This window comes from Garra rufa, chromosome 15 (assembly GCF_049309525.1).
Source record: "Garra rufa chromosome 15, GarRuf1.0, whole genome shotgun sequence".
Classification (NCBI taxonomy): Eukaryota; Metazoa; Chordata; class Actinopteri; order Cypriniformes; family Cyprinidae; genus Garra; species Garra rufa.
In genome coordinates this window covers 12081564-12088845 of record NC_133375.1, presented here as the reverse complement: position 1 = coordinate 12088845, position 7282 = coordinate 12081564, and positions in this window count along the sequence as shown.

Genomic DNA, 7282 nt, shown 5'->3' with positions numbered 1-7282 from the left:
AACATGCAACTTGATAAACTGATATTAGCATGCCAAAATTAAGCTTGCGGTTGCATTGGAATCAATTAAAATAAGTTTAACACATACAGAACAACATATTTGTTTATAGTTTGATGCTGATGTCTGTATGCATAATGTTTGTTTGAAGATAGTTTGAGCAATTGTTTTGATTCCACACAATAATAGAGTAAAATTAAAGTTGTAATAATGATAACAGCAATTTAGAAATAAGTGAAATAGATTTGTTTTAGTTACTTTGTAATAGTTCGTTAATAATACTTATAATGCAAATAGATTTGTTTTAGTTGTCTTTACATCAATGCACATGACAAAAGAAGTTTTAAAACGCACCTGATCAGTATATGTTATTTATATGAGTAAATATATGCTTCAGACTGTATATAAGTAACATTAAAGTAATAATAATAATAGTTAGAGCTCATCCACTTTTAATGATTCTATACTTCCTTTTTTAATAAATATAGACTAAAAGAGAAAGAGCTCTTGAGTAATTCATTTATACTTTTTGCCTTATAATAACTTTGAAGAGTGACTATTGTAACTTTTAAATGCATAATGTACAGTGCCTTGCAAAAGTATTCATACCTCTCCATTTTTTTTGCAGCATCATGTCAAACTGCTTTAAATTATTTTTTCCCCACATCAATTTACACTCCATACACCATAATAATGACAAAGCAAAAAACAGATTTACAAATTAATTAAAAATAAAACACTGAAATAAGTACATTGCATAAGTATTCATACCCTTAACTCAGTACATAGTTGAAGCACCTTTACAGCCTCAAGTCTTTTTGGGTATGATGTGACAAGCTTTGCACATCTGCATTTGGCAATTATCTGCCATTCTTTGCCTCACTTTTTCACCTCTCAAGCTCTTTCAGCTTGGATGGGGGCTGGCAGACATTTTCTAGAGTCCTAGTTGTTCCAATCGTCTTCCATTATGGATAATGGAGGCTACATGCTTCTGTCAACCTTCAGTGCAGCAGATTTTTTTCTGAACTCTTCCCTAGATCATTGCCTTAACGCACGTCTGTCACTGAGCTCTACAGGCAGTTATCTTGACCTCAGGACTTGGTTTTTGCTCTGATATGCATTTTCAGCTGTTAGACCTTTTCTGAGAGGTGTGTGCCTTTCTAAATCATACTCATTCAAATGAATTTGCCACAGTTTAACTCCACTCGAAGTGTAGTAACATCTAGAAGCAATATGAATGCTCCTGAGCTAAATTTCGAGTGTCCCAGAAAAGGGTATGAATTCTTATGCAACAGGATCTTTTCAGTTTTTTATTTCTAATAACTGTTTTGTGCTTTGTCATTATGGTGTATGAGATGTAGATTGATTTGGGAAAAAAGTAATTTAAAGCAGTTTAACATAATGCTGCAACAAAACAAAATGTGAAAAAATGAAGGGGTGTGAATACTTTTGCAAGGTACTGTATTTTTATAGAAAAGGCTAGATTGTAATTACATTATGGATCCATTATTATCCTGCACCGCACCTCAGCATTTTGCACAGTTCATTCTGCAGACTTGCATGCATGGCATGAAAGTAAAGCAAAAAAAATAACATGCTATTATAAAAACAACAAAAGAAATGTATGATGGCATCTTTACTGCATTCATAGTTACACAATCCGAACATAAAATAGTTATATTACTGTTTATTTTTTACAATCTTTCTATTACATGTTAAAATTAATAACAGTATTGCTGTTATGTAAGCTAATTGGCACAATGGAACAAAGCTTAAAAACAGAGTGATATAACTTCGATGAGAGCTACCTTTACCTTCTTACCTACACTCTTAAAAATAAAGGTGCTTCACAATGCCATAGAAGAACCCTTTTGTCCAAATGGTTCCATAAAGAACCTTTAACATCTGAAGAACCTTTCTGTTTCATAAGAAAGAATGGTTCTTTGTGGAACCAAAAATGGTTCTTCTATGGCATTGCTGTGAAGAAGCACCTTTATTTTTAAGAGTGTAGTTTTAACTCTGCAACAGTAATACAAATAAAAACTTGATTGTGCCTCTTTGGCAGCTGACTGCTTTTAAATAACTTAAATAGTTTTGTAGATATGATATCATTCTTGTCTTTTTGGAACTTAATAACTTATTTAAGACCTAGACTTTATGCAATGTTTGAACATCCACAGTTTTCTGTGCACACAATGTATAAAGAGAACAGCTGGTTCATGTGACAAATAAACAGGTGAATATGACAATATTTGGTTAGTTTATATAGTACTGCACGCAAGTTTTTTAAAGTGAAATGTGGAACGTGGCAGGAAAGTATGTGTAATTTGTGCATAATTAAAACAAATGAATAGTGAGAAATGTTTGAGGTAGCCTATTGTTCAATCTGATATAGGGAAGATTAGACAAGATAGACATAAATGTATGTTATTAGATATCAGAATAGAGATTCAATCCATGAAATGCATTGACATCTTAATTTCAGTTAAAAAAATAATGCTTGATAAAGCTATCTCAAAAATGTCAGCACGCTTTTGCCCCCAAAACATGTCTTTAGATTTGAACCAGACTTGTGGCTTTCATTCCATTGCATTCCTAGACTGATTAGATACAACCACATGAATTTCTTTAATATAAAAATATTTTAAGTATTTAAAAACCTTGCCAATGTTTCTGAACTTCTGTCTCTCATTAGCATTAGTTTGCGTAATTCTAACTCGACAGTAAACTCTCAGTGTGCTGAATTATTCTGTAACACTTCACAATAGTTACCAATGAACAATGAGTAATACATTTATTACAGTATTTAATAATCTTGGTTAATGTTGTTAATGAAAATACAGTCTTTCATTCGTTAGTTCATGTTTACAGTGCATTAACTAATGTTAACAAAAACAACTTCTGATTTTAAAAATGCATTAGTAAATGTTGAAATTAACATGAACTAAGATTAATAAAGACTGCAGTAGAATTGTTCATTCTTAGTTCATGTTAAAATAGTTAACTAATGTTAACTAATTAAGCTTATTGTAAAGTGTTAGCAATTAATCTTATTATTTATCTAGAGTATATTCTTAAACTGTTAATAAAGAAAATTTTCAGTGATTAAAATAGGGCTGTCGCAATTCGTTGATTCAATTTTTTAAAAATCCTGGATTTCATTTTGCCCAAGTCGACTAACCGACAGAGTACCAGAAGTGGCGCATTTCACGAACGAGAATCCATGAATTAAGCATAATTGTTATTATACAAACTAAGATAAAGTTAAATCAAAGTCCTTTTAAGACAAGTCATGTCACTCGGCGGCCATCTTTGAAACGCCTCTCGGGCATTCAAGTGCAACTCCTATCTCTTTGAATGGGGAAACATCAAATTCTCCAAAACTGTTCGCCAAACTTACGATTAAATTTCATATTTGAAATCTCCAAAGAAATCCAACAAGAACTGCCTCATAAATATAGTTCCTTGTGCTTTAATAGCGTTAAAAAAACGCTTATTTTTCTGGCTAGATGAGCCAGTGCGCATGCGCAGTACTGAACGCACGTCTTAGAGCGCCGACTGTTTCTATAGCAACCTAACTGCAGCTGCAGTGACGCGCTGACTTTACTCATCAACGATTGGCTCTTTCACTAAGAAGGCGGGGCTTCGCGGCCATGATGACCGTTGCATTTTTCCCCATTCAAAACTACACGAGTGACATGTCTTTGGTATTCTATAGTCTTTGGTTAAATAAATATATGAGATGCAGGTTTAAAGGTTGTATCAGCGATTTCTAGCCTAAAACATAAAGTGTCAATTTCAGCTGACCTTTCTTCACGATCCGCTCGCTGCTTGTCCCATAAATTGTCTGTGAAAAAACCGCGTCTCTCTGGTCAGCCTAGGGTCCGAGATATGCCAAAAAAACAATCGGCACTACCAACCTTTCCACAGATAAACAAACAGTGTTCCAACCAATCAGCGTCAGGGGTTTGGTGTTGTGGACTTTCCTACTGGTGCAGGGATGTGAGGGAGGCGGAGCGAAAGTCCACAACACCAAACCCCCGACGCTGATTGGTTGGAACACTGTTTGTTTATCTGTGGAAAGGTTGGTAGTGCCGATTGTTTTTTTGGCATATCTCGGACCCTAGGCTGACCAGAGAGACGCGTTTTTTTCACAGACAATTTATGGGGCAGGCAGCGAGCGGATCGTGATGAAAGGTCAGCTGAATTTGACACTTTATGTTTCAGGCTAGAAATCGCTGATACAACCTTTAATATATGTGAGTCAGTTATGTGCATGCTTGTACCTTATGTGCATGCATCTCACAGAAGCTCCGTTCACAGTACGCCGTTCTACAGGACCTGTCATCATTTATATGTGTAGAGCACCCCTGCTCAACCCTGTTCCTGGAGGTCTACCTACCTGCAGACTTTTGTTCCAGCCCTGCTCCAACACAGCTGTCTGCAATTATTAAGAGCTACCTAAGAGATTAATTAGCTGGTTCAGGTGTGTTTGATTAGGGTTGGAGCTGAACTTTGTAGGATAGTAGATCTCCAGGAACAGGGTTGGGCAGCCCTGGTGTAGAGCGTCTCAAACTCCATCTCTGCATGTTGTTGTGAGTTTGGGTTTATTATAACGTTCATCTAGGAACGCAATGTGCGTAAGGTAAATCATTTGTAAATCTACGCAAACTCAGGAGAAGTGTTTTGAAATGGCGATTTCAAAATAAAAGTTTAAAACATAACTCCGAGTTTACTAGGGGTGCAGCGGTTCTCGGTAAAAAATCGACCCGTCCCGTTCTCCTCCCACGGTTCGGTGCGCACCAGGCCCTCAGTTCAACTTGAAACTGACAACGCATCTGTAATATGTTCTAAACAACAACGGTTCGGCTAAATGCATGTTTTTGTTGATGGATGCGCATTCTGGCTTCCCAATACATTACAACAACAGCGATTAAATAAAAAACGTGGACAAACCATTCTTGTTAAATGCGAGTGCCGTATGCTGGAATATGAGCAGTCATTTATTCCGTCGTCTCCCGGGTGCTGATAGCGCTCGTGTGCATCGCTATCTGGATTTAAACTACACTCATTTAAGCTTTGCCAGTTTCAACATTTAAGAGCCATCCCTGCTGAAAAAAAAAAAAAAAAACAGCTAAAACCAGCCTAGGCTGGTTGGCTGGTCTTAGCTGGTTTTAGCTGGTCTCCCAGGCTGGTCAGGCTGGTTTTAGCTGGTGGTTTTCCAGCCTGACCAGCTAAGACCAGCCTGACCAGCCTGGCCAGGCTGGAAAAATGGCCAAAACCCCTCTAAAACCAGCCTGGCGACCAGCTATGACCAGCTAAAACCAGGCTGGTTGACCAGCTAAAACCAGCCAACCAGCCTAGGCTGGTTTTTTCACCAGGGACAAGACGCAAACTCGCCTCAGAGTGCGCGCAAATACACCTTATTCAGCCCGCCGCCATTTTGAATCGAAAACGAGCGGGCTGAATAATTATTAAACTCTTTTATTGTGTTTGAATGGACAAATTCACGCAGAAATTTTGTCGAAACTCCGGTCTTGGCAAGTATCCTAGCAGACATAGCCGGCTAAACGTTAAGTATCCGTGCATTGGATCAGTGCATTCTCTTAAATTGACAGCAATTTCTTAACATTTACCAAACAGCAGAAACAAGGAAATCACTCATTGCTTTTGACTGAGTAGCTTTTGTAACTTTGATAAACTTCAATTTATACTTCAATGCTTTTTTACATTTGATAATTTTATTCAGTTTCTGTAGGCCTACCTAAAAACTAATGGTTAATGGTTCCATTAAAATGTAATAATCAAAAACACCTGTAATAATTGATTTTATTAAAACAAAATGTTCTTAAGTAAAACTGTTGATTTTTTTTTGTGTGGGAAATTAGTCGTTTAGATTAATTGATAAATTATTCGATAGATTAATAGACATAAAAATATAGTCGTTAGTGGCAGCCCTAGATTAAATCTGCAAAATATATAAAAAATGACGGAATGAAATAGAAATGCTTGTTTTGTTTTTAAAGGAGAGATGAATTTCTGCATTAGAAACAAGAAATGTTTATCACTTTTAAGTCTTCTATTAGAAAAAAAAGATCATATCTGTGTATTTTAATTTCTTTATATTTTAATGATTTGAAATACCAATTTTTTCCACCTGTTTTGACAGAATAGAACATTTATCCTTTTTTCTTTATCCATATTTCTTATGAAAAACTTGCAGTGTATCGTACAGTATCTTGTATCTTGATGACTGTAATACATGTAATCCTATATAGTTGTGAATGATTACCTGCCCTGTCCTTGAGAATCAAATTAATTTTGATTAAAGATTAGTGTTATCAGCTATATGACTGATAAAACAGGTACTCAGGCCAGAGTGCCTGTAGCCATAGGAACAGAAAACATAAGCTGATCCGTGATTATTCTGAGAGTCTCTGATGAACAGGGCTGTGCTTTTTTAGCATGGCTTGGTGTGTAAATGCATATATTCATTAAACTTGAATGTTTACTTCTGAATAAACGCATACATCAGGTACCTCACCTGACTAACTTTCCACTAACTGCAACATTTTATTTAAAAGGTATAATTCTTTAAAATGCTGAGTAACGAAAGGGATTTTCCTAGTAAAAGGGGGTTTGAGAAAATAAAAGTAAATTAGAATCATATTTCAGTCCAGTCATCTAACCATTCAAAGGGGTTTTCCATTTGTGCTGCTTTCTGTTTTTAGGGTGAGTGTCTCTTTAACACTTGTTTGGCTCTTCAAAAGCGTGATTCATTATGCCATCAGAGAGCAGAGTTCTGGAGTTTAGACACCTGTCTGGACACTGAAGATTGGGCACAATAATTTTATTATTTTAGGTGTGGTGTCAGAATGATTGTGGTGGTTTCTGGGAGGGTGTGTAAGAATTATTATGTTTTATTGTATTTTAGTGTCTCACGGTTTATTTTTGAGTCACAGAGTTATATTGTGTATTCACTGTAAAAGTTGTAAAACCAACCAGAAGTCTGGGAAAACATATTTGTTTTACAAAGTGGTGCTTTCACATGAATTTGTACAATGTGAATCATACAATTAGCAGTAAGCTTGAAGGTCTGAATTACCCACCACTTCACCAAAATAGTAAAATAGTTGTGAAAAAATACTATAAAAATCAGCTGTTTTGGTTTTGTTCTCTTCTAACAACTTCAAACTTTCAAAAACTTACATAATGCATCTCTTCAACTGATATAATCTTTTTTTTTACTATTATTATTTTAGATAAGCTGACTTATTTAGCTTAT